The sequence below is a fragment of the Haemorhous mexicanus genome, chromosome 2 (genome assembly GCF_027477595.1).
Source record: "Haemorhous mexicanus isolate bHaeMex1 chromosome 2, bHaeMex1.pri, whole genome shotgun sequence".
NCBI lineage: Eukaryota > Metazoa > Chordata > Aves > Passeriformes > Fringillidae > Haemorhous > Haemorhous mexicanus.
The window spans coordinates 107,442,485-107,469,970 of record NC_082342.1 but is presented as its reverse complement, the minus strand read 5'-3'; positions in this window follow the sequence as shown (position 1 = coordinate 107,469,970).

Below are 27,486 nucleotides of genomic sequence, written 5' to 3'. Positions count from 1 at the left end.
GTGCCGCTTCTGTTCCACCCCTGTGTAGGCAAAGGATCAGCACAGGGGATGCCAAAGTGGGACACACGATCTGCAGCCCACTTCAACCCAGGAAGTTGTGCAATTAGTTTAATTCAAAGTGATAATTGACCAACTCATGACTATTCCTAGGATAAAAAGAGCAGGAAAGATGTTTTGGTGCTGTGTCTCAGCTTCTTCAGGCTTTCTGGTTATCTTCTTTATATATTTAATTAAATACATTTGAAGGACAAATCTAGAGGCTAATGAGGATTTACAACTCCCACTGAAATTAAAAGCAGTTGCACATGTTCCTGAGGTTTTGAAAGAAGTATATTCATTTCATAAAAAATACATTAGATGAACATTAAAGTTCTAAAGCACGACAATAAAAGCAAATACATTTATAATTAGTGCTGCCCCTCATTCCTTAGACACAGGCTGGCGTCTCCACTACTCAATCAATGCTTTGCTCTTACGTTGTACTTTCTTGATTTTGCCTTCATGTTTGCTTTCAGAGTTCTTCTGCATGAAAAGTACTATAAATAAGCAAGCCGCTATTACTGCCGACCGCAGCCTATGACATCCTCCCAAAGCTTCCTCTTTTCCTGGGTGTCAGACTGATTTGAAAGGAACTGGTTACATGAGTGATGAGTGCTTGTCCTTGTCCGGGCAAATTGCTCTAGAATAAATATAGGAATTTGAGACAAAGATTTCATCCTGTCCTTTTAGGGACTTGCAAGTGAAAAATTATTTCATGTCAAAGGTAGAGAATGATGATGGTGCCAGGTGATGGGACAAAGCCCAGTGGTACATGACTGATTGCTTTGGAAGACAAAGCTTTTATTTATCTCAAAAGGTAGATTATAGAAAATGTTGGCAGCTCACCCCTGAATATACACTCCATTTCATGTGACAGGAATTCTAGTAAAATGCATCATATTAAGGGAATTAAAAGTTGATGATTATATTGACAGGGGCACAGGAAATAGAGAAATAGACTATTTTAGTGAGCACAAAGATTCATTATCTTGCAAATCTAGACAAAGTACATAAAGTAAGTGTTGACAACATAAGTATTTTCATATAAATAGTGGTAAATAATGCGGTAATACAGCAATTGCACAAACTAATGTGTCTCTGCAGACCTTGAATAGACAGATGGGATAAACTCGTTTGAACAGGCATAGGTTTTATCACAGTCATAAACACTGAGTGTGGATTCTGAGACATGTAGACTGAGATCTTGGAAAGCATGGTTGCTAAAAGTATTGTAGAGGTCCCAACATGTAATCATATAAATGTGCGTTGCCTTTTATCAGCAAAGAGGAATTTCTATTGCTATAGCTAAGGCAGTGAGTATTATCATTGTTTGAGATCAAGGGAATTTCAAACGCTTGTATCTGCACATCAAAGAGACATTGACAGATGGGATTGAGCTCAATGAAAGATTCAAGATGCAGAAAATGTATTTTCTTGTCTTTCTCAGTGTAAGTGATACAATTACTTTTGCTTGTTGTGAACCGGTAAAGTGTCAGCAAGGAGCTGGAGGCTGAAGGAAATTTTCGCTCTGTAGGATTCCCTGATTTCCTAAGGGCAGGAATCAGAGGAAAGAAAATAAGAAACAGGCTTAAGGATATCTCATATTCTTGAAGAGTTGCACTGTTATGGTGATATTAGCATAGAAAGAAGATAAATTTTTCTTAAGCAGTTAGAAAAAGTGTGACTTTGATGGAGTCCATCAAACTTTCCTGTCTCCCAGCACTGTCAGTCCTTGTAGGTGTCAGAAAGGAATGAGGGACTGAGGATTGCAGCAAGAGCTATGTCTTGGCTACCTTGACACTTCCTCTCCTCTCTTCTGTTGGTCAGTTTCTTCTTGTGTTTCCTCTGCATGCCTCAGACCTCGATTTGGTGTCTCTTACCAAAGACTTACATAAGTTACCCATCTGGAAGCAGCATGCTGTGCAGGGAAGGAAAGGAGGCTGCTGCTTTGAAATTTAGGTACAGAAAAAAAAGACTAACTCAGACACTGTGATTGTGAAATATTGGCTGGTTTAATTATTTTTGACACACGCTTTCCCTCCATTTACTGAAGAACTGTGGAGTATTTATCTACTCTTACACCTTTACAGTTGGTCTGTAGGGGTGGTTTTAGCTCTGTTTTTCAGTGTTAGACTTCTCTAACTAATTTTTTTCCCACTGTCTCCTTTCACAGTAATGAGGTTCTATTTGCAATACATATCAACATGTTTACTGTAATTATATTCATAGCAGTGCAAGTAAGACATGGCTGAGAACATAAACTCTGCTTTTGTTTACTGTGTTTTTCCTGTTTGTTTCTCCTGGCCCTCAGATGTGATGTTGCAGAATATTTTCCTTTAAGCAAGTGATGTGGTAAATTCTGACCTCTTTTACCACAGTCATAAGTAGGACACCAATTTCCTTAGCTCATATTCTTTTATCTTCCGCCTTCCCAGGTTTCCTTTTGCCTCAAACCAAGCCCTGCATGGAAACAATCATTTGTCCATCCAGGTGATTTCCAGACCAAGACTGTTAAGGAAACCAAGCAACTACCCAGCAGCAAATACAGTGACTCTGTTTTTGTCAACCCTTCTTATTTCTAACACAAAGCCCCTGAGGAAAGACAAGGTGTCTTCAGAGTGGCACAAAGGAAATTTTTTTCTGAAAGTGCCACTGCTTTCCAAACCCCTGCACAACAGCCTCAAAGGAAAGTTAATAAGCTAAGGCAGAGGCAGGAGCTGGGAGAGAGAAGCCACTGCTGTGGGAGAGAATTGACTAGATCCTCACTGCCTGCATGGAGACGTTTCCTGTGCTCTTCATCCCAGTTCTACAGGTTTACTCTCTCAAATTATGTGTTCTGTACTCTTGGAAACAGCCTTAGTGACTCAGATTGCTGAGGACTCTGCCTTTGCTGTTATCTGAGTGTCTACATACTGAGATTTGCATTTCTGGCTTTAAAATTAATCACAGTATCATATTTGGCACAGAGCTTGGAGAAACTTTTCCAAACAATGGCTACATAATACATCTGCCTGTCAGTGAGAGGGTAGAATTCCAGGAGAATTTCAAATCTTAACAAGCTGAAAATTCTGCTGGCATTCTTCTAGTTTTTTAGTGGATTTTAAAAGCTGATTTATATTAAAAAAGGATTTGTCTCAGTGGCATAACACTTTTGTGGTCTCAAGATAGCAGTCAAGGTAGAATATAGATACTATCATGTTTATAAAATACACAAACATTCATAGGAGTGCTTGGTTTGGGTAACAACTCATTAATGAAAAACAGAACTCTTAAGGGATCACTTATCAACCCAAAAAAAAAAATCCAAATATTTGGAATATAGCATATTTCTTTCATACTTGTCATTAGTACAAGTCCCATCAAGACTGCTGAATTCATCCTGAGTTCTGCTGGTAACAGATCAGATGATCACAGTAACACAGAATTCATTCTACGGGCAGGCTTTTATAAACTGAATCTTAAGAGCCTGACAGCTGATTTCAAGACAATTACCCTGGAGACTTCCCTTCACTTCAGGAACTCAGTTCTCTGTTGCATGTAATTGAGGCAAAGCTATGATCCTCCTCTGTCCATTTTTCAAAAGCCTTGGGCAATATTTGACTGGACAAAATAGCACCAAATATCTCTCCTTTTTTTCTTCTTTACTATTCTTTACTAGAGAACTGAAACTACTCAATAGTCTGCCTTGTCATGTGCAAGATACATTTATAGTTCTGAGCTAGGTTCATTGAAAAATACTAATACTTTGGTCAGGCACTTTGAGCAATGGCTTTTCTACATTGGTCAGAGGAAAATTTTCATTTACAACTTTCAAATATGTTGCTAAGGCTTATGTGATTTCATAGCCAGGTATAATTTCTTTCCAGCCCTAATTGTCCAACATTCAAATATCAAAACCAGGCAGTAAACTGAGTATGGGCAGTGATGTTCTTATCTGAAAACAAGGGCTCACCAAGAGCATCTCCAGAGTGGGCAGTGGTTCTTTGCTTCACTTTTTAAAGAGTTTTGCTTAATAAGAAACTCGGCCTTCCATCAGGATGTCATTTCTACAGAAAATTCATTGCAGGCTACAGATTGAGGAAAGCCTGTGCCTCAAATCACACCCATTCCATCCAAACTGTTTTCTTTTCCAGTTCAATAGTCTTCCTTCTTATGACTGTCTAGTTGATAGTTCTCTTCCTCCTTTGAAAATCACCATGAAAGTTCCTGTGTTTGACACCAAATATTAGCTGACAAATTGCCCCACTACTTCAATATTCTTTTGTGTTGATTTCTTCTTTTTTCCTACTTCAACATACACAAAGCCAATTATTTTGTACCAAGCCTCCATCATTATCAAGATTAGGAGGCAATTCTTAGTTTTCTGTGTTGGCTGGTAGTTGCTTTCCATGGACCTTACCAGCCTAATAGAGAGAGAAGACTATGCAGTCTGACATAATCAGCGTAGGCAGTAGCAGTAATTTTGATGCAGTTGCTCTGAAAACTGACATGTGCTATTTTGTAGAAGCAAAAATATTCATATAGTCTTTATTCAAAATCTGACCTCAGTTTTTACTTCAGAAAACAGATGCAGATTGATCACACTGTTTTTGCCAGATATATTCTCTATATGATCTTCATTAATGCTAGAGGTCCTTTCAATCTTCTGTATGAAATTAAGAAACACCAGTGAGAAGGAAAATATGCCCCAAAAAATGCTCAGGCATGCCAGCAACCAGTCTGTTTATCATTTTTAAGCTAACTTGTTGACCCTTCTTTCAACCATCTCTTCTTTCAAGCTGTTCAAAATACAGAAGCAGTGAAAGCAAATCTCCTGAGACTAAATGTGTGCCATGAAAGAAAGAGTGTAGCAGAGGAATACATGCATCTATGATGACTGCTGCTGTCTTAGGTGAGATGGGCAGAGCTGAAGTGAAATGGGAAGAAGAATTTAGAAGAATTTTAAAAAGAAGCCGTGTACCTGGAATACAAATGCTTCACTGGCATACATGAGCTGTACAATCAGGAATCCACAGCCCAAAGGACTGGTCAGGCTTATAAAGGTACTATTTGTAAATCATCATCTCTCACATGCTCTCTCAAATGAGGAGATTACAACTGTAATCAGAGATGCACTATGGCAGGTCTCTGATTTCTTGCTTCTGTGTGTTTTCTTCCCAGTGTTTACTACACTGAGAAATTTAAGAGCTTTCACGAAAGTGTTTACCCATAAATTAATTCCAAGGTTAATTCACTCTCTCTTCACTTGATTAATGGTTTTTTTGGAAGTGGTAAAAATGCAACAAATAAAAGCAAAATTATGAGAAGCAAGCCACTGTGTCCTTGAGACAGAGATGTCTAGTGACAAACATGTTCTGAGCTTTAGGAACCTGCATAACAGGATAGTCAGAGAGCCTCTTTCAGAACCTATTGCCAAATATAGGCAATGATAGTGTGAGATGAGTGTTTCCAGATGAAACATAGTTTTCAATTGGTTCATTTAAGCAGAAAAGCTGTAATGTACCTTATACTCTGTTAGTAGTTTCTAAAGCAACATATGTTGAAATGCATGACCTCAGTGAATGCTGAGCAAAGGGGTTGGAAGCCATGCAAGCTTCTACTGTAATTTTGATTTTCAATCAAAAAGTCATTCTGCTCTTTCCAAGCATCTATGTTTTTCATTAATGACTGATAGTATCTAACTGCAAAGACTTGAGCTATGTCCAGGAATCTTCCCTAGTACTCCCCAGCATGCTAGGAATTTCAATACTACAACAAACATTTTTGAGAAGAGTTCCACAGATATTTTGGTTCGATGTACAATTTCTGCCCCTGGCAGCCTTTCTGTATCTTTATAAACTGACACAGATTTAAGTTTTGTCTTAAAGACAAGAAATTTCTGCTCATATTTTGAGCTGTTATCCATTGATTGAAATCACTTCTAACTGAGTCCTTCTATAATCACTATCTTCCCAAATATTGATGTCACAGTTTAACAACAAGTTTATAGAAAACATCATTACTTATGCCCTTTTAAAGTGGTGAATTTCTCAGTGAACTTCTCCATATGAAGTTTCATCTTCAAGCCAGGAAGAATAAAGGTGTTGGAACTGCAGTAAGAGGACACTGGTGTTTAAATCTACAGCCCATGCAGTCACTGTAACTCGGTCATCATTGCTGAGCAAAGAGTGGTGATAGATTCCCTCTGGGAACTGGCTACGAGACTCCCCTGCACAGTCCCTGGCACCACTTAACTGTCTTCTGCACTCTATTTAATGCTATCCAACATTAAAGAAAATATTTAAACAGGGAGAAATTACCAATACCCAGGTTAATGTTGGGAGACAGCTCACTTCCCAGTACCAGAGCTCCAGCAGAGCTTCTGCCTGGAGACAGGTTTCACTCCACATGCAGCACAGAGCATTAGTTCACACTTATTGTATGAAGATCCCAAACCCCAGAGTCCCAAAGAAGATTGCAGGAGTATAAACACCACACTAAATGTTACATAAAGGCCCCTCAGAAAGACTGCCAGCCTCTTGCACCTGCGTCCTGAAAGGGATGTGTAAGCAAGCAGCCCTGGCAGGATGGAAAGCTTCATGCCAGGCAGCAGAGATGGAAGTTCTCCACAGGCTGAGCACTGGCAACTCCCAGAAGCAGCCCTGGGGCTCAGGAGGGCGCACAAGGAGAGGCCATAGGCCAGTTACATGGAGGGTGGCCAAAGACCAGTGTCACCAAGACCATGGGTGGAAGAGCAGATGCCAACACCTGCCAACACCAGAGGTCCCTGGGGTTTCCCGAGGAAAGGGTGTGAGGCGATGCACTGGCATCTCCTTCCAGTTAATTTTCCTCTGTGCACTCAAATACCAACTTTAATACATAGCAAAAAATGCAATCTGGGTAATTTATTTAATCTGGTTCTTGCAGTTGATCTTGGGTGTTGTGGGGTTTTGTTGTTGTTGGTTTGGTTTTGAATTTTCCCAGCAAGATGATTTCACAAGAAGAAATTAGAACTCCAGAGTGAGAAATGCAAGAAATGTTGCTGAAACCAGATGAAGTATTTGAGTTCAGTTCAACTACCCAGATATCTATAACCTCTACTCTTTTCACTGGAGTGTTTAGGAGGTCCACAGAGAGTTCACAAATTTCAATGAGTCAGAAGATAATTGGAGTATCCAAGTGCTTCATATGTCTTTAGTTACCAGCATAAGCAGCTCATATCTTGTTCTCCTACAAAATGCAATATCCTGCATGAAAAAACAGCCAGTTTTAAACTTTGATCTCCAGGTTGTTCAGATAATCCAGAAAATTACTCAGAAGGGTGTTAGGTGCTCACTACTCTGAAATACTAATTGCATCTATGTTCACTGATGCTTGTTTTTTAAAACATTTCCTGAAAAACCAAGCTGCTGTCAGTTATTAGTGAATGGCCAGCTTAAAATAACAGCAGTCTTAAGACAAAATTTCTGTGTGTAAAGATTGTGCTGCTATTGTAAAGAGAGTAAATTCAGCAAATGGCAAATTGGAAGGGTCATGTATTAAGGAAAACTGAAGATGAAAAAAAGTCTGATCAATTATTGTTTAGTAATAATTTTGAGCAAGACAAAATACTCTACTGCACCGGGTGTTAATTACTCTTATAGCACCATAGCGGCTAAAGAAAAAATACATTAAACCAAACAAAAAAAAACCCAAATCAAACATCCAAAACTTCCAGAAAGTTTTTTGCAGTAAAACAAGGGAGGGTAGAAATAAGCAAGCCAAAATCATGTTTTACTATAATATTTGCTCTGTGACATCACTTTTTCAATGTTATGTTACAGTGAAGAAATGAGGTTTCCCTCTGGCCCAATCAAGTTCTTTTTGGCCTTCCTTCCCTGCCTCCACCACTATACCCAAGAGTGACACCCAGTGATCCACCCACTTGGATCTATAAAACCAGAGCATCATACCTATTTACCAGATGTGTCATCTCCAACATTTCCAAATGGACTCAATCCTCCTATGAGCAAGGCTTTTGGAGCCTGTGCTCAGTATTATGCTGCAGTGACTACAGGGAAGCCTCTTCAAAACATATGATGTGTTTGTCCCTGGCAACATTGTGCAGAGCAAAAACATTGAAATAATAAAACCACTGCACTTATGCCACCCAGCTCCAAATTTTCCTCTAATTCTGATTAACTGGGTATTTAAAACTGCATTTTAAGATTTACTTTCCTGTCCATCAGAAGTTTCTGAGAGACAAACGATGCCATTTTCAAGGCAGACTGAACATCAGATCTTCTATACGTGTCAGGATTTCTTTGTGACACCTGGATGTCTTCACTGGTAAGAACCTGACTTACTGCATGTAATGAAGTTAATCCATGTGTATTGACATTGTAGATTACACAGCACATATTACCAATATTCTTTAATCATCAAGCAATTGAACTAGAGCTGCTGCCACATTTCTGGATAGCCAGTAAGAGCACCTAGAAAATTTAACTCTGCTGTTCTATAGTAATCAGTGAGTCCATGACCTCTTAGAAGTTATCTGAAAGGTCAAATTTGACAATTAATAATCTATGTATAAAAGTAGGATTAGTAGAGTGTTCTGATAAATTGAAATCTCCAGGTTTTTCACATTTGTATGTAATAGTGTTTCAGTATTAAAAAAAAAAAAAAAAAAACAAATCTAAAAAACCCCAAAAAACCCAAAACAGCAACAAAAACCCAAACAAACAAACAAACAAACAAACAAAAAAACCAAAACCAAAATGTCATGTTTAAAGTAGTAGATAATGCTGTGATTATTTTGTAGATCTCTTTCCTGGCTTCCTTTGCTCATAGATGTTAGTATAGGAAAGGATATTCCTTCTGCTAATAGTTTCTGTTTGTTTTGTGGATTTTGGAGATATATCAGGAGTTTCACACAGTTTGCTCAAAATTTCTCTGCAATTTTGCATCTTACATAGCACATAATAAGATGTGGGTACACCGGGTACATCTCCATGAGGAGAATGTACCCAGAAGAATTTGCATGTACAGTGGGCTTTTCACCAGAAAGCTCCAATATTTGAAGCAGCTGCAATACCTACAGGTCAGCTACTGATCTTGACTTAACAAGAGCGTAGCAAGTCCATCAGAACTCCTAAACATTTTTTTTTCCTCTTTTTCTTGATAATTCTTTTAAAGTAGGCTGAAGGTGTAATGCTCTTATGTTGAGGCAGTTCCATTCTGACACAAGAACAAGAGGATTTATCCCCTGCACTGCAGAAGAGGGTTTACCAAGTGATTGAATAAGTGTGAGAAGGCAGGAAGTGAAGCTTTTCTCGGGTCAATGCACATGTACCAAGGAGTGAGTGGCTGTTACTCACACAGGTATGAATAACGCATTGCCATGCCTGTGCCATTCCGCATTAGCCCAGCATGTTTCACATGCACTCATGCTTATGGAAATAGAAACAGATTGTGAGTCAGAGAAAAAGTTGAGTCAGAATGAATATGTGAAGTGAGTAGAAAGGAATGATCAGAGCCATTAACTTTGCCTGTAAAAGGGAGTAAGGCAAGACCAGTCAAAGAACTGCAGCAAATGGAGCACCCAAAGGGCAACTCGGTAAAATTGCCAAATATGTTGACAGCTGAAATGACAAGTATTTCTATTATCCACATCAGTTATATCTGCATATTACAGAAGCTCAGATGGCAGTTTATGTAAACCTTTTGGGTACTTTTTGTTGACATTATTTCCCACTGCCTTTGTTTTCATTACCTAAGACCTGTTTGTACCGTGAATAAATAAGGTACAATATAAATGCTTCCCCATGGCAAGGTAGGAAGTCTATATGAGTGCTCTCACAGACTTTGTATATGAAGAAAATACAAATTCTTGACTTCTTGTGATTTATTTCACAGAGCTTGAAAGAGCTGGAATATTGCAATTTAAAATGCAACAGGGAAAATGTAACAGAGAAACTTTCTATTAAAAAATGGGACCAAATAAAAACAGATTTCCTTATCAAGATACCCTTGATTTTCTGGGTTTTATAATTCACAGATAGCATGAACCTAGTGTATACAGAGTATTTTAGTGCTGCAGCTCTGATTTAATTAAGGTTGTGTTCAGGGACAGAGAAATGTTTACAAGACATCAGTTTTATCATATCATGCTTCGTTCAGTCTTGGGTTTCAGTCAATAATTCTGTTAACAAAACAGTTGTCTTCTCAAGATGAACTCGAAAATAATTTCTTGAAATAGAAATCAAATTGACCAAAATAATTTATGAGTCCTAAAGTAAGATAAGCTGTATTGAGCACACATACTTCTGAGCTTCAATAAGTATGACAGGGAAAAAAATTACCCTATCATGATCATATAAAATTCACTCTAGATTTTTAAAAAATATTTTAAAACTTCCAAACTTACATATTTTGTTAAAATTATGTAAGTTTGGAAGACATTTCAAAACTCAGATCAGTTCAGATGAATTGGTTAAAGAGGCTTTCTTGCTGAAAAGAAACAATTTGCAAAGACAGGCAATCTATTAGGCCCATTTACATCACTGAGAAAACAAGATTTCAGGCACAAAAATATTTGTAGAGGTCTGAAACAATAGAAACATTTTGCAAAGGTAAACAAATATAGAACAAGTTTCTGAGTTTAAATTGACTGCTGAGTACTAAGATATGACAGAAGAAGTTGCAGGCAGCAAAGGTAGGAAGTGATGTGAAGACAGATGGTGATTTTCTCCTGTGGGTCGGAAACAACCAGCTGAATATGTTTAGCTCATCCTGACAATTAATACTTTACAAGGGAAGGAATTAGAATTGGTGCTTTTTCAAATATATCCATCATAAGGAGGAAAATGCTATCAAGTTTGAACACAAAGACTGGGTTCAGACTGGTTAACTGACCCAGGAAAGGTGATGAGTGAATTTTTTTTAAATTTTTGAACATGACCACTCAAAGTAAAATATTTTCAGCTTACTAGTGAAATCAGGCCCAGCTCACACCTATGTCTTATTCCAAGTTATGACAATGTAGAATTAAGGTCTTGGAGATGTGTACATCTCTAAGCATAAGAACAGTCCTATTGATATCACCGGATAAATTCTATGTTTACCATGTGTTGTAGTATTGCAAATTTTGAAGACTGTAAAAACTAAGAGCATTTTTTTTCCATCAGCAAATTCAGAAATGTTTGAGAGTTAATTTTAAATCAAAGCAGCACATTAGAAGCTAAAAGGCCATGATTGTCATCAAAATTGTAATCAAAAATTTTCTGTTGATATCACAGAAAATATTATCCCCTTCCTCCCCACCTGAATTAACAATTATTGAAAATCTTGTTGACAATACCAAAAGAAACCCCATGGACCACATCAAAATAATTCTCTGTCTGTTCTTAAAATAGTTCTTTGGAGAGATTTATGGAAGGTGAGAATGGTGGTGTGTGGACAAATCTGAACACCCTCCAGTCAAGACACAGCAATTTCAGACTGGGAACCCTTCTGTGCTCTCTACCACAGGAAATCCAGCAGCCACTCCAAGCCAGGAGTCTGGCAGAGGTCTGCTGCACCAGGAGTTTGGGTCTGGCTGCTCTGTGCTGCTGAGTGTGTCCTGATGCACACAGTAATCAGTCCCAGCTGGCTCCTGGTAGAAACACTGCCACAGCTCCCCGGTCAAAAACAACAACAATAATCAAACCATATTAAAATGTTTTCAAATGCCAGCCCATTCTACAGTTTATGTTGTTTGCCATAGCATATGAAGCTCCATATGTTGTTTTTTGTACCGTCAACTTTGAATTTTTCACTTCTTCATGCACCAAGTCTCTTTTCTTCTGTTTGGATTTTGTAGTATCAACCACATCTGAGATTTTCTCTGTCTGCTGCCCCACTTATGAACAGTGCTGTGCAACATGAACCTTTGCCCAGCACAGTCCAGGGCTCTAACCATCTTCTCTGAGATCCTTGTAGAGCTACAATGACTATCACCAGTAATCTTATTCTGAGCCAGGTACATTTTCTTTACTGGTAATTTGTAACATTTATACACCAAAAACACCAGTACCACCTGTCATCAGAAACAATGCTACTGATACCCCTTTTGGTCCTTTTCTCCACTCAGATTGCTTTTTCTTTTCTGTTTTCTGATCCTGGGTATGATTCAGAGAGTCTAAGTATTCAGTGTTTTACTTCACCCCTTGGTTTTTCTTTTTCTTATAGCACAGCTGCCTGCAGTATGAGAACTCAACTAATACCATATGGCTTTTCTGAGAGCATCTTCAAGAAAAGTCATCCAAAAGCTTAGTCTAAAAAAGATGCCTTCAGCCTTGTCATAAGTTTGGAGGTTTTTTCCCTCTCTTGGTCTTACAAAATCTAGTCATGAAATTGTATTTTCAGACTTATGTGAGTTTTTGTCATATTCTAAAATCCAAGAGAGAAGAAGCCATTAAACAGGAATTTAAGCCTTTCTTTTTCATCAAAAATGAAAAAAAATTAGTATCTTTTGTATATTATTGTCAAGAAAAATGCAAAGTCTAAGATGAAATTGAACTAAATAGCCTGCAACATTATTTGGAAGAGGGATGTTCCTTTGTCATCATCATCCCTAGAGTCTTTGTGACACTATCAGCTCATTCTGCATATGGTATGTTGTAAATAAAGTATCACACAAATGATTTTCCTCCTGTAGCAGAACTGAGTGATTAATGCCACTATGCTGTCATGCAGTCTGGATAATGGTGGACCTGCATCCTTTTCAGTTAAGGTTTTTTGAATACTTGCTAATTTTTCTGGGCCACTACAATCAGGATATTATATATCAAAGGAGGAGTGCACGATTACAACTTTTGACACTCTCCCACCTTGAAAATAAATTCAGCAATTATGATAAGATGAAATCATCTCCTGTTTTTCTGAGAAACTAAAGAAAACTGTTGGGTTTTGGGGGAGGTTTTTGTGGTTTGGGGGGATGTGGTTTTGGTTTTGGTTTATTGTTTTTTTAATAAAAAAACAAACTGGTCTCAAAATTACTCCATGAGAAGTTTTGGGACAGAGTAACCAACAGAAGAATTCTACATGCTCCTTCTCAGCCCAGGAGCCAAATGCTCTGGATCTGGGGCAAGAAGGAGTATGTGCTGGCAAGCAGGCAACCATTACTGTGACCTGGGTGCCAAAGCAGCTCCCCCAGTCTTTCCACACCCAATGGAAGCTTTTGCAGACAAGTCTCCCTTTCCCTGCACCTGCCTTAGCTGTGCATTTGCAAGGGCAACCTCCCCTGGACTTGACTCACACAGGTACTTGACTGCACTCAGGACTAAGGAGGAGAGGGCTGATAAAAACATTTGGCATTTCCCAGTTCTAGAATAAAAAAGAGCCAGAAAACAAAAGCTAATCAGCTACACCAGACTTTTGCACTTCTGCAAAACTGAGGTGGTAAGCCTGGGGCAAAGCAGGAAGCATCTGTAGCATCATCCCAAACCCTCATTGAAATTCAGACCCTGGAAGCCTAGACATCATGCATTGTTTTCTTTGTAATCTGTGTACTTAATTAATATCTGACACCTTCCAAACACACACTCTGCAAATACAGATCTAACCACTAACAACAAACAGAATATACCTTTTCCTGTATAGACCCTCCTTCTGCTTCATGTCAGTAGTGAAAACAGGACCAAACAAAGTCTTACTGTGAACTTTGCTTGCCATGATGGCCAAGGTTGGTGCTTATCAAAGGCAGATGCCTCTATCTACACAACCTGAAATGTTTCTGGACTACAGTCTCATTTACTCTGATTAATGTGAATCACACACAGTATGCACTGCTTCTCAAGGGTCTTCACAAGATGCACTTGTCTGAAATGCAGGTATCTAGTCTTTGAATCTCACTCAAACTGTCCTCTCCCTACCTCAGGGTTTCCACACAGCTCCCTGTCCAAAAATGAGGCTGCTTAGCCAGATCAGTGACAGTCAGTCATAGCATAACCATCAACAGGCAAACTTAACAAGTTATCCAAATAAACTTCAAGCAGAGCTCGGGTAGAAATTTGACACCCTCTTTTCCATACAAATATTTGAGAGGATCAATGTAAGAGGTCTTACTTGCAAGGAAATTTTTTATAGAGTGAAATATTTTTTTATTTCTTACAGAACTTTTCCCTTGAGAAAGAGACAAGTTTTCTTTGTCATGTCTACTGAAATGTTAGTTTATACCACTGTAGAAAATATTTCCAAAACCCTCTGCTATTAATTGTTCACTGAGAGAAATGTAGAACTTTTGTTTGTAAAGATACTTCACTGACTTGTAAAATTATCATTTTCTTGGTAAAATGCCCAATAGAAGGAGGATTGAACCATGGACTGACCATGTGTTTTGAACAATTCTCAGAAGGGGCCTTTTCCAGGACACAGATGAGGAGATTTTAGCAAACATTCAATCTAGCTGCAAAGCTGGTCAGCACAGATACACACTGAACAATTGAAACATCAGTCGGCTGCTTCAATTTAGGACATGGATTTTGAGAGCCAAGCAATCAAAAACCTGAAATTATGCCTAGAAAAACTTGAAAGAGTCCATAGCAGTCCACAGACTGCAGGGGCTCCTTATTAGAAAGTCCCTACTCTGGCTTGCTTTCAGCCTTAATTCTGATTTTCATCTAAATGTAAAACTGTTCAATTTTACCAAGAGACAGACATGGGTGGTTTTAATGAATGCTATCATATATATACACAAAAAATGAAAGGTTGTGTCTACATGCTCTAATAAGGCATAAGAGATAGATTTAGCTCAAACCAACATAAACAGAGAGCTCTAGTGGTGTAGGTTGCCCCTGTGTTGAGCTTGAGCTAATCAACCTTGTGGAGAGTAGATGTCTTTTCATATGGAGAGAGTAGATGTCTTTTCACATGGAGATTGTTTTGGCACGAGCCAAACATGACCTCTGTGTAACACTGTGCTGCGTGATTTGGATGTAGCTGTTCACTTCAGTGTGATCCAGGTTTCTCAACCTGACCCTCAACCATGCAGCAAGGACATGTCATGACCCACCTTCTCCTCCCTTTCCAGAAGCAGAGACATGCACTGAGCAGACACCTCTCAAGCCACCATGGTCTCACTAGGATCCAGGTCCTCTGGCATGTTTTTGCTTTAACTCTTGCTCCTGCCACCAGGAATCTTCAGGTTATTATACATGCTGGATCTGGGGACAGAACCATAAGGACTGTCCCATCAGAAATATACAGGTTAAAAGGATAAGGCACCTCACCTTTTCCCATAGACACATAAATTAGCCACAGTGCCTCTGAAGCTGATGTACACAGCTTTGCATTTTCTAATAATTTCTTAAGGCTTTTATAATTGGAAACAGAAATCCCAATTCCTAAAATAATTCTCTAGCACAGCACATTCTGAAGAAGTGCTTCATAATACTACCAAAATCCCCTTCTTTGCTTTTGGATCATGATTTTGCCTTCCTGTCCAAACGTAGCCATTTCTTCCTCCTGGAAATGGTGGACAAATGGCTACATCTGACAGGCTTAAAAGAAATTCAACCTTGCAATTTTCTGTCTTCAGAATTAATGGAAAAGCAGCGATATAAATTTTAACAGATCACATTCAGCAGCCTCACAGCAGTCCAGATTGTGCTTACACAACTCCCTCGGTCTACTACCATTTCAGAGGAGTGTTTCTTGGGTCTTCCCCCTTCTCTAATTCTTGAGATTTACCTGCATGGGAAGAGGGGACCAGACAGAGCACAGGACATATATTTCTTTCCTTTAGTCGGCATAGAAGTCCGCAAGAGGGTCATGAAGATGATCAGAGGGCTGGAGCACCTCTCCCATGAGGATGGGCTGAGAGAGCTGGGGCTGTTCAGCCTGGAGAAGGGAAGGCTACAGGATTGTGGCCTTTCAGTATATAAAAGTGGACTTATAAGAGAGCTGTAAAGGGACATTTTACCAAGACCTGCAGTGACAGGAGAAGGAGAATGGTTTTAAACTCAAAGAGGGCAGGTTTAGATAAGATATTAGAAAGAGACTCTGCTATGAGGGTGGTGAGGTTGCCCAGAGAAGCGTGGATGTCCCATTGCTGGAAGTGTTCAAGGCCAGGGTGAATGGGGCTCAGAGCAATCTGGTCCAGTGGAAGATGGGGAGCTGGATTAGTTGATCTGTTGACTCATTTCCAACCCAAATGGGTTAGATGACCCAAATATGTTATGACTATGATTTCACAAGTGACATCACAGTCTCCTAAGACGTGTTTTTCACTTGAACATAGGAATAAACAAAAAGTAAACAAACAAAGAAATTTCTCTTTTGCCATCCTCCATGATAGAAATAACAATCTTGAGCTGATAAAAAGGGAATTTCTGTCTTGAAAAAGATCATCTTTTTTCTTTTAAACTAAATTCAGCAATAAAGCCAGCAGTTATCACACATGCTTCCCACCTTCAAAAAATTACTTTGTGTAACTCCAAATTTTCTGCTCAATATATGTAATTTTGAACCTCTTTTTTTGTAGAAAAATAAGTGTATTTAGAAGTGAACATTTTTTCATCTCAAATCTTTTTTAAAGGAGAACTCCAAACAGCAATACACCAAAATCTGTATCCATTTAAGAAATACATTTCACTAGTGCACTCTTCCTTCTAGAGACAGCTGCTCAACAAATGTTTTTTAACAGTTCTCATGAGATCTAGATGGGGAGTTATGAGGAAATAAGTATTGTCTTTACAATCAGGACAGTTTAATCGTTAGAAAGCTTTAACTATAACATGTACATCTCTCCTTCATGAGATATTGAGGTATCCTACCCTCCCTGTTTCATATGCTCACTAAAACAACACAAAACGGGTAAAATTTTATTAGTGGTGGCAGATCTTGTGCAATATGATAAACCTTATGCAGAGTTCTTCTTTCTTTCTTTCCCAAATATACTCAAAAACCATATCCTAATCCTTTAAAATACATAAATATATAGCTATTAAATACAGTAGTAGCCACTTCCAAGGGTAAATCTGCTTCTTTAATACTCATCTTCCCCTTTTGTGTTAATATGGGAGAATAAGAGTAAATTTCAAGTAAAGTTCACTGAGATGTTACAGGGCTAAATATTAAAAGATATTTTGCAATAATATTTATTTTGCAGCTTCTGTTCCCGATCTATTAGTCCCGTACTGCACTCCAAGATCAAAATGCAACATAAGTAGTAGGATTTGCCACAGTCCTTTCCACCTCAATAAAAGATGTCTTTCTCTCTCTTTTATTTCCCAGCCATTACCATTTCAGCAGAGTTCCTTTAGGAGGCAATCAAAAGAAAACATCCCGGAAATTTCTGACATAACTTCATTTTTTTCCCCCCCATCTCAAACAAGGGCCAGATGCACACTCTGAGACTGAGTCGTAGTGAAGGCTTTTTGGTTATTTAATTACAATTTTTAATTAATGTGAGAAAGCTTAACTGATCCTAAATGGTGGTAGCGGTTGACAAATTACAAGAGCATTCCATGCCCACAGAAGAGCTAATGCTGCAAGGAAAGCACAGGGAACCAACACTAGTTTGTAATCAGTTACATTTCAAAGAAATCGTTTTTCCAAGTGTCTTTGTGCACGTGGGTTTACTATCGTCTTTGAAGTTTTAATCATTTTAAAATCTGGCTAGGGGCAAATTAGATAAGAAGGCGGCTGTGCAATTAAATTAATATTTTGGAAAGCTCATACACTTACAAAATCCAAATACTTACCTTGATATAATGCTGCCAACACTTTATAGAGGTGTACTGACTTATTTTTTACCTATAAATTTTTTTGCTGACAGATTTGGTATGTGCACGATTCAGCATTTAGCACTGGTAACATGATTATGGTAACACAGGTTTCTGAGCAGCTGTCCCGGGTGAAGGCTGCAGCAAAGATTCAGCTCTGTGAATCCACTCCCACAGCGCCGGGCCACACTCAAAAGCACAGCTCGGAGAGACTTGCTGGGCCGAAACTTGGTGCTGTTTCCTAGCTCAGCCTACTGGAGCAGTGGCCAAAAACATCTGCTTGAGGTGGTGCCAGGCGCACCGAGCCGCGGCCAAGATGACAAGATCCGTGCCTGTTCTCCCCCTCACGCCCGGCAGTGGGGCTGCCAAGCGGCTGGGCCCGGTGTCCCCGGGCAGGGCGAGCCGCTCCACGCATCCATCCCTGTTCCCCTTGAAATGAACAGAGCAGGAGATTTTCCTCCTTTTAATGCCTTATTTGAAGTGATCAGCTCAAAATGGGGTTTTGGCAGATCTGCAGAGTTCTGCCACCGCTCCCAGCAGTGACTCAGAAGAGGACGATTTGCAGCTCTCTCCCCTAAAGGGGTCATAGCAGGGAGTGCCATCCTCGCAAGAACAATGGGGGTATACTCACGTTTTCCGGGTTCGGTGATCAGTCCAGGGGGTCCTGGGTCCGACTGGCATCATTTCAAGTTGGGGCGAGGAGTGACCGAGGTTTTCAAGCATCTCTGCCGTCTCCGGACCACGGCCTTGATGTCCAGACACCACCCTGACTTCTCAATTCTGCTTTGGCTCGTCTTTTTTGGGGTATTTTCCAGGATTTGGTGAAGGTCCCGTCCCAGTGCAGTTTGTGTTTGAGATAAATTTGCATGTCTCCTGAGATGCAAATTTCTCCCTCTCCCCACCGTCTGAGGGGAGGTTGTCATCCTCCTGGCAACAGGCTAGGGTGGTTCTGAAAAACAAGAATTCTCTACAATAGAGAGTTAAACGGCGATACTTAAGGATACTCAAGGGGTGATTCCAACCTTTCACTAACAAAGAACTCTTGGCCAGCGATCAATTCCTAGCTCAACTGAAAACTCCTCTGCAGCTCCTTCTCTTAAAAAAAAACTGTAACTTTTTTGTTCATAACACCCCTCACGCCCAGCAGTGGGGCCGCCGAGCGGCTGGGCCCGGCGTCCCCGGGCAGGGGGAGCCGCTCCGCACATCCATCCCTGTTCTCCCCCTCACGCCCAGCAGTGGGGCTGCCGAGCGGCTGGGCCCGGCGTGCCCGGGCAGGGCGAGCCGCTCCGCGCATCCATCCCTGTTCCCCTCACGCCCAGCAGTGGGGCTGCCGAGCGGCTGGGCCTGGTGTCCCCGGGCAGGGGGAGCCGCTCGCAGCCGGGCTGGCTCTGGGACAGGCAGCGCTCAGGGACAGATGCTCTGGCAGCAGGCGATTCACAGCCTCTCCCACGGCACAGGCTTCCCCTGCCACCCCCAGCACATCGCGCTCATCACACGCCTTCACCACCCGATCAATGCCTGCCCCATCGCCGAGCCCCCTGCAGGGTCCCTGCACAGGGATTTGCTAACTCGGCAGGTCTGTGGTGATGGACTGTCAGATCCTGTCTCTGAATCTCCTTTTAGATTATGTGGGGTTTGGTTGTCAATCACTCTCGCTGACAAAGAAATCAAATCTCTCCACAGAGCCTAGTGGTTTTGTAAAATATGTTCTGAATCATATCAGCCAGAAGCCTTTATAAAGCTTCAGTTGTGACCAAGACTTGACAAAAGAGAGTTGCAAATTAATGTACATTTTAATCTTTAAACCCTTTGAAAAGTCAGCTAGCTGTACGGTGCAACAGTAGGCAGGTGAAAAAAGGGTGTTATTTAAGCTTGTATGTATAAATCTTCATTTCAGTGAAAAATTTGAACAAAAGTAGTGTCATTTTTTAAGAAAAACAAAAAAAAAATCATATTCATGTTTGCAAGAAGGGTCAAAGCTTTGTGCAAACTCCTTTCACACAGCCTTTGGGAGCTGAGTCCCATATAAGCAGCAAGTGTTCGAGGTGATTCACTGTGATTCACTCCAGAAGAAATTAGAAACCTGTGGTATTTTGAAAACCTTATTGTGTGATAGTTTCCATCTTCAGATGCCTGAATATTTTTAGATGTCTACCCTGATTTACCTGTCATATGCACAGAGTTAAGGTGAGGCATTATCCCACTTTCTATATCTGGAAGTGAAGGTACACAGAAGTTGAATCGTTTACCTGAGAAAGCACACAGGAACAGTCCCATGGGGTTAGAGCAAAGAACCACTTACTCCAGGAGACTGTGCTGAAGGGTGTCAGCAATAGAGGCTCAGGAGAATGCTCTAAGTAATGGGCCTTGAGCTGTGTTTCCCTTCTTTTTCCTTCATAGCTCCTACTGACCATTAGTGTAGGGATTTCTTGAGACAGAGTGGCCTCCAGCAGACTGCGTTCAACACCCATTAACAGTGAGCTATTGGCTGACAGTGGATCAAATCCAAATTTAGCCTCCTGCCTCATGGGTTGTATCCTTGCAAAGGTTGTCTGAAGCCTGGAATCAAGTTCACCTTAAGACTGAAATCTCCTGAAAATTAAAGCATAAAACAACTGTCCCCTGAGAATCTGGACACACAACTCATCCTGACTTCAGGCACATGTTTTCATGTGGGCTCTCTCACAGAATTTAAATTTTCCATCTGGATCCTGGCTCCACCACAGTGAACAGAAGTGCTGCAGAACCCCAAAGAGCCAGCTGTGCATTTCAGTTTGGTATCTGTGAGACTGAGCAAGGTGAGTCACTTATCGCAGTCCTTACATTCAACACGTCCCACAAGAGGAGCTGCTGAGGGCTTTCAAGAGCACTTCAAGGTTTGCTTTGCTGCAGTGCCTGTTGCAAAGGACTGCATTTTCCATTGTCATGTACTGCTTTAGAACGAATCCCAACAAGGAAAAAATGCCTTACGCTATTGCGGTATTACAATTTTAATAATTATTTTCCTTGTTTGCCAAGTACTCCATGGAAGCAAAGCAAGGAAGGAGTCACTGCAAGCAACATCAACTGACAGCAGCAACTGAGAGAATCAGCGGATTTACCTGCCAGGCATCACTCACTCATCAGCTTGGCTTTCATTTGCCTTAAACATCCACTAATGATTAGCAGCACTTTACGTGCACACTAAAAAGAAAAAGCACACTTCTAAGAAATTACCTGTATTACTATTTGTGGCAGAGGAAGGGGTAGGTTTTGCAAATCCTTCCAAGAAAACTAATGCCTTCACTTAAAGAAAAAAGTCAGAAAAGCACAAGGTGAGAAACAGAGGACAAGTGGGAATGAGACTGCAGCAGCACAGATCCTTGGAGCCTGGAAAAAGTGGCAAGCCCATCCTAGCAAGTGCTAAGTTTCCATTCTTGCTGGAGTTAATGGACACCCAAATTCCTGGTGGAGAATAAGTATTTCTAAACTGAAACCTCTTTCCCTCAGCTCTTCTTTCTGCTGAAGCAAAAAAACCACTGAGTTCAAAATCAGTAAAAGGCTGATCCAACAGCTTATGCAAGTGAGTTTCTTACCAAAGGAAGGAGTGCTGGAACAAATGAATAACTTAAAGAAAAATGGGGATACTGTGGTAACATGTAAAATAGTTTAATGGTTTGTTTAAGCCCATTAAAAATAGTGCATTTCTTACTGGAGTATGGAATTGAAACAAGTATTTATATTTCAAAACAAAAAGCAAATGCTAAACATCATTCTGGCAATTATTAAACAGTTTATTTTTAAAATGACATTAAATTTAAAGGTTATATTTGTATAGCACAATGCAGTATCATGTAAAAATGCCCTTACACTGAATGATGGAGAAGGGTATTGCCACGGGAGCAAGGAGATATTTAATGCAAATAAAACCTGCTGCTGCTTATGAAGGATGGTGAACCAAAGCAGAGTCATGCTGTGAGGACCAGGTCCCTTCTAGAATCAGAATTAGCTTGCAGAAAAGTGATGTCAAAATTTCTGGATGGCAATGCCCTTTGCAATCCTGAAAGAGGCTATATTCACTTAGACACTTCACCTAAGCCTCATTCTGGTTTGCAGAGGTTTTCAAGCAGTCTTTCCAGATACTTGGTTTCCCTCTGCCATTATATTCCTCTGTATACAAGATTCAACACTGAAGGGGAGCAAGTTCGTAGAATGCAGCTGATGCTTGCTTAAGCTAAAAAAGTTTGAGGTACTTTAAAAATAAGCAAATAGAAAAATGATCATATTTAGGGCTCTTGTGACAATCTGCACTGCTCAAAAAAATCCATGTCTGCAGTCCCTATAGTTGTACTGGCCAGTAAACTCCATTTAAAGCCAAAACTCTGTTTTGTCCATGAAGACCTTGACAGATGTCCTTTCTCCTCCACCTTCAATGTTAGTTCTTAGGGGGGCCACTAGCACAAACCTGAAAATAGGGACTAAGGGAACTGGCTTTTCCATAAAAACATGAACATCTCAGGCAACACAGGAGGAGGGGTGGGGGGTTCATTTGAGTGATAACTTTGCAGCCCTCCTTGGTAACAAAGCAGCCTGGCCAGGGTCCCCATCCCTTGGCAGGGCTGAGCAGGATGTCACGTGTGAGTCACACTGTGCTGAGTTCTGCTGGAAATGCTTGGGAGTGAAAGAAGAGTTTCACAGAGAAGACAGTTGAAATGAAGATGCTTTATATAAGGGAAAATACAAGAGGTGGGAACATGTGGATGAGCTAAGGGAGAGAAATTAAAAGGTAACGTGCTTGACATGCTTGTGCACATTTTTTAATACAATTTTTATAACATTTTTGTGAAAGCCATAATTTTTCACTGTACTCCATAAATTGTCCTTGGAAAGAGATTTGCCCTTTCTGGCTCTTTCTCCACTTAGATGCTGCCTCAGTTATCTTCCTCCTGAGAGCCTGATTTGAGCTAACAAGGAAAAATACTGTTTTCTATAATCTCACCTGTCTCTATTATGCTTCCACTTGCCTCAGCCCCACACAGTGAAGTCCCAACATACCCTGGTTAGAGGCTGGAGAAGAAGCAAAGACCATATTACAGCTCAGGGCTGATTCTCCCAATGAGACCAACATATTTCCCCACCTTCTGTCCCAAAGGTCTTCTGAAATTTACCATGCAAATGCAGAAAACTTCACCAACAACCTCCCTGTGCAATACCTCCTTGTCCCAGGCATAACCAGAGGCAAATAGCTAACATCTACCCACAAAGTTTTGCTAGCCTCCAACTTCAAGATATTTGGAAAAGGGAGAAAAGCAATTTAGAATTTTTTATTTTTGCTTATTTCCTGCAATGAAGAAAAAAAATAATTTAACTAGAAATACAGTACTTACCTTCTTTACTCTGACTGAAGCCATCGTTCACTGTCTCCAAAGCATTAGCTTATATTACCTTTTGGAAGTGCTGTAGTAATGCTGCTCAAACACATCTTCAGCATATTCCTTTTCCTACAGTTAACCTCATTTATAACTGGAAAAATGCCTCTTTGGAGATGGCAGCTAATGTAACTGTTGGGAAAAAAAAAAAAACAACAACACTGGAAAGAATGGAAATAAGTCCCAAAACCACTGAAAGTCACAGACAGAACAAAAAGAAAGGCAGGTCATGTTTTAGAAGTAGAGTAAAAAAAAAAAAAAAGATGGGTTTTCATTAATTTTAGAAAACAGATACATACATACCACATGAGGACAGCATATGATATGTATCAATCACTATCCTCCAACTCTTATTTCCTTTTGTGAACTTTCCTTCTGTTTGTAGCAGTGTGCAGGCTTTACAGACTACTTGAACATTTTCTTCCTGCATCTTCCTATTTCCATGAGATCATTTCAGCAGAGGCATTTCCACTTCAGCAAAAGCAGACTGTTCCTGTTTGTATCAGGCAAAGCAGATGGAGAAAACAAATCATTAATTTATGACTTAGAAGATACGTTTGTATGACAGGACTCTGTAACACCCTACACTTCTTTTTTATTTTTCATGACATTTATGAACAGATAGGAAAATAAAATTAGAAACAGGAGATTCCTCACAGTGGCAGTATTCTGTCCTCAATCCTCATGCTGCAATTACAGATCCTCTTCTGCCAGGAGCAGTTCCAGGTGAGGCTGTTCCTGCTTCCTGCTATTCCCAGAACCCCAACATTGGTGTGTAAGGAATCAGGGATGTCCTGGGGGGAAGGTGTATCCTCTCTGCGGCCGCGGGAGCTGGATGGGTGCCCGGCTGGGTGCTCCCGGATCCAGCTGAAGATGGCCACACGATGTGCCAGTCCCAGATCCCCTCCGGAAGCCTGGGTAGTGGTTACCGTCTGTGGCGTGGGTGGCGCAGGTGGGATCGTGGCTACGAAGTCCCGAGATAAAGGAAGGAGAAGTGGACACCTGTATAGGTACCAAGAAGCTTTAATTTTCCCAGCGGGGCTAGGGATGGGTGTCCCCTTCTCCTTCCTTGTCCTGCACAAGAGTGTTTCACTCTCTTGCTGGCTGAGGCCTGCGAATAAGCATTTGGAAAGAGTGCCAAGTTCCCTGGGCTATTGGAGAGATCCAGTTGCTTGTGACAGCTCCACAAGAGTGGGGCTGTTCGCTTGCAAACAGCCTGGGATCTCCCTGTCTTACACTTGCAAGGTTTTCCAGTGGCCAAGGGAAGAGAGGAGTGGTCAGAAATATTGCTCATCATGCTTAAACAAGAGACTCAGTTCTCCATGTCCACAGCTGAATTATTCCCAGAGCAAAAGAAAGCGTGTGCTTTCTCACTGTTCCCCTAAGTCCTCTAACAGCTTCACGGAGCAAATGATTTGTGTGCCTCTGGGTGCTGTGGATAGCCTTCTGGGCTTTTTTATGGACCTCTGTGCATCACAGCTATCAGTCAACGCTGACAGAGAGACAAGGTTATGAAAGTATGTATTCTTTGGAAGCTGGATCTGATTATTGGTTTTGCTTGTAAAACTGCTCCAATTGTGTAAGCTGTGACAGGCTCTAAGAGAGCAATTTAATTTTTTTAAGTTGGATGAAGAGACTGCTGTTTTTACTTAATTGCCAGCTCTATTTTTCAGTACCAAGCAGAAAACAAACTCTATTCTATTTCCCATAATAAGCCAATTCAAATTAGGGTAATTACCACAGGATAATTGTAGACTACCTATGGTTAATTAGGGCACTGTGTGTTTACAACACTCCAGAAGCATAAATACTTAATGATAACCACAGCTTCACAGACTGTTACCACTTAATTTAATATATTACATCATTATTATTGGGAGGGTTGGAGAGAAAAGAGGCAAAACCTTGAAACATGATCAGAAAAGCTGCAATTGCCTCTTTCCCCAGTAGTAAATCAGCTTGCCTGATAATGTCATTATGCTGAAAGATTCCCCTTTTTTAGGACATCTTGTGTTCACTCAGCAGGAGAAACAAGTGCACAATCACCTGCCCTGCCAGAGCTTGAACTCTGAGCTTAATGGCAAGCAGAAAAACAAAGTGAGATGAAAGATGGTGGTGGACTCAGTCCCCCTCACACAGCCCTGTTTTTCTGGGGCACCATGCTGGTGGGACAGTGGGAACTCTGCATTTTTACCCTGCTGAAAAACACCTCATGAAGCACAAGTATTCTCATTAGACAGAGAAACAAATACTTGGTGTGAAATGCTGTCTAGTCTCCTTGGAAATCTGGGTGTCCTTCATTTAGTCATTATTTCGTTGAAAATGTGACATCATGAGCAATAAGAGAAAGTGAAAGTAAGCATTTGACTTCAGGATATGGAGAAATGCAAAGGAAATTCCATCTGCAATTAGAACTAGGATCAGGAATATAAAACTCACAGAAACCCCTCAGTTTGCTCACTGGCCCCTTAAATTTGTCATGCATGCAGAAATTAGCATTTAATAGAGCAAAGGAAGTTCCCCAAATCATGTCTACAGGTGGAGTATGACCATGTGCAGTTTGCCAGTTGTGTAGAATAATTCTTAGTCTGTTAAAGTCTTTCTTTAAACCTACAGAAGTTCAGAATCCCCATCCCAGACAACCGGGAAAAAATTAAAAATCAGTTCCTTCCTCTTCCTTACGGAAGAAAACACTAATGCCTAAAGTGGTTTTGATATAAGCATCCATTGTAGTTTCCAGCCTTATCCGCACTTCATGATAAAATAGTCTCATTCATCTATAAAGAAAAAGTTTAGTCAAATTTTTTGTTTATAAGCTTTCTCAAAAACAGCCCTAACAGAGAAGCTGAGTTAATAACATATGTTGCCAGTCTCCTTTGGGATAACCTCCCATTCAAGTGACAAACGTGACAACTGGTGATTCTTTTTCTCCCTTTGAATTCTATTTTCTGAATAATGCTACAACTTTCTCAAGCATCTTTCTCAAACACCTGTCATTCTTCAAAATGGAAAACTAGATTTGCAGCACAAGAAGCTTCCATGTATGAATGCCATGCCAATAGTAATGGATATTTCTGCTGCCAATCTCCTTCCATTGATTTCCAGCCATGACCATAAATCAGACATATTTTTATTAAATCCCTGATTACAACTCAGCAGTTATATGAAACTACAGGAGTTAGAGACATCCATGGGAATGCAACTGTTTTGTTCACACTCTGCATCTAACCACTGGGCCGTACAAACTGTGCTTCATCTGCCCCATTTTCTGCAGAAGCAGGAAAAGGGTGGCAGTGCTGCCAGCAATTTGTATCTCCTCTGGAGCCGGCTGCAGTACTTTGTTGACCCATAAATATGTCAATGGTTCCTGGTCTCTGGTTTAGACATAGCTTCTGGGTCTATCCCAAACATGAATCACTGTTGGTGAAAAAAGTCCATTTGCATTCCCTGGCTTGTTACCACCCTCTTATCCCTCATGAAGAATTATTTCACATTTATTTCATAATACCTAAATATAGTATAATCATGTTTACAGTTTTGGTGGTTATGAAAAAATCTTGAAACCCACAGAATATTTTTAAGTCATACTGCAAGAAGCCTGAAGCAGCCTTATTGCCACCTTTGGAGCATCCAACTCATCTTTGAAATACCAAATTATGACAATGCATATGGAAACTTTTTGTTATTTTCTGGTTACTGATGCTAATGAAGTTGCAAGTGATTTGAAGTTTTGGTCATTTTCAAAAACCCTCCCATATAAAATATTATAGATGCTCTCTAGCCAGCTGCCAAAAGCTATTATCCACTTTTTGCAACTTTATCAACTGAGTTAGGACTGTCTTTGAGGGAGTGTAAGAGACACTAAAGATTCAGATTGTGGGGCAGCATTAGAAACCCTTATATTACAGACTGTCCTGTATTCTTAAACAACTGTATGTATTCAGTATTAACAGAATCCCAGAATTCCAGAACATGCTGAGTTGCAAGGGCCCCACAAGAATCATCAACTCCATCATTTAGCCCTTCACAGGACCATCCCCAAGAGTCACACCATGTTCTTGAAAGCACTCTCCAAATACTTCTTGAACTCTTCAACACGACAGAATTATTCACCACAACAGAGTATTCACTGTGCAAGTAGCAGTATTCTTCTGCTTTAAGTTTAAGAAAAAAAATGCAGTTAATGTTGCCAGATTTCTGTAGCTCTTGCTCCACAGATCATGCAGGTAATTACAATCTCATTTGCTTCCAGGACCTGACAGAAGTCCAGCTGAGACACTGGCATTCTTGGGTACTTGGGAAGAGGCAAGGGC